Here is a 1,714-nt window from a genome sequence, read left to right as displayed (position 1 = left end):
CTTTTCGGCGGCCAGGGTTGGGTTTGGCTTTACGAGGCCCTGTCGCGCCCTGGCCGGCAGCTTGGAGACAAGCGGGCTGGTAAAATAGATGAAGCTCTGAAAAAGCAGCAGGGGCTTAAGCGGCTCTTTCTGAAGAGGTGCTGATGGACTCGTGCCCATTACAAAAAAACACAGAGAAAAAAAGGGGGCAGGGGCACGGCAAAGGTAACATTAAAGAGCAGCGAAGCCTCAAAAAGATCAGGGAGGAATGGGGCAAATCAGAAAGGCGGCGGCGTTGGCGCGTCCGCCGGCCGCGGAGCCGAAGACTGCTCCTGGCCTCGGCGGCTGCGTGGCCGTTCGGTCAGTAAGCGCCTGCTCGTCTCCGCCGTGGGGAGCTAACGACGGACGCTAACACGCCGGGGCGCGACACGTTTGAACGGGGCAGAGCTTTCCGGGGAGAGAAGCCGCGAGTCCCAGAGARACCGAAAAATCCCGGCTGCGCCCTCGGTCCGCGACGGCTGTAGAGGCGCGAGGGCGGCTGAGGGTGCCAAGGGTGCTGCAGCCCGAGAGAAACCCGGCCGGCGTCCGGCGACAAAGACACTTCGGGGCCGGCGAGCGACAGAAACGGCGAAGGTCCAAACGGGCGGGAAAACGCGTGTCCCAAAATTCCCGAGGGAAGACTTCGATCTGCATCAGTTATTACTTCAAGTAGCCCTCACCTCACGTCCTTGTTTCTTCCTCATTTTCTCTTTTCTGTCCTTTTGTTAAACATCAATAACATGCTGTAGTTGCTAAAGCATTACCAAGCATTTATTAATTTCTTTAAAAAACAGTTTTGCTAATTATATTTTACAGGCAGCTTTTTATAATCAGACTGTATGCATGTACTTTAGAAGATCCTGGTAAAATTCAATWTGGCTGTGCTAAATCATGTCAGAGTGAAATGCTGTAAGAAATTCTAGGTGACTTTCTAGTTAGCTAGCTAGCTCAAAGAAGGACTTGGCCACAAAATGATCTTAGTGGGTAGTCATTCAATTTGAACAGGTTACAAATGCCAGGACCGAGAGAGACGCGTTTATTTTAACATACCACCCTACACWAAGGTAAATACATGGTGATCTGAATTTTATGTCTGCATTCTTTTCACAGTCACAAGGTATACGAGTAGGTGATTTTTTTATTCGTGTTTTTTTTTCAGTATTGAAGCTGCTAAACAATACTAGGTTTGAAAATGTAAGTGTAAAATTATCATGAAATTTACAGTTATAATGTTGCTGGTTACCCTGAATTATCTATAAACATTCACTGAACTTAAGCAGAAAAATGAATACAGATAAAGAATTAAACTGCACAGGAGACAGCAAAATACTGGTATTAAATCTTCAATYTCATCTTCATTGAGTAAACCCTTAATAATCAGTTGTAAAAGTTTATTTCTTCTTTCATTAGAAAACAAACAGGCTAATCTTTAAATATATACTCATATATACTCACTGAAAGAATATTGCAAATTAGTTTTTGCAATGCAATTAGCTCAGTTTTTGATTGCCTTTCGTAAACAAACTAGTTAAATAGCTAATTACATCTGTCTTCAAACATCTTTCAGTTGCCAATACACTCAAGCTGTCCAAAATCTGGCTTCAGGCCAGAGCAAGATAAAAATACAATCTTTGCTCCTCTAGCGAATGACTTCCCTATTTTGAGCAGGTTTTACAAGGGTATTTGAAAAGCGTAC

The sequence above is a fragment of the Rhea americana genome, unplaced genomic scaffold (genome assembly GCF_003343005.1).
Source record: "Rhea americana isolate MKP2758 unplaced genomic scaffold, rheAme1 scaffold_18, whole genome shotgun sequence".
Taxonomy (NCBI): domain Eukaryota; kingdom Metazoa; phylum Chordata; class Aves; order Rheiformes; family Rheidae; genus Rhea; species Rhea americana.
The sequence above is the reverse complement of the archived record's forward strand: the minus strand, read 5'-3'. Positions refer to the sequence as shown.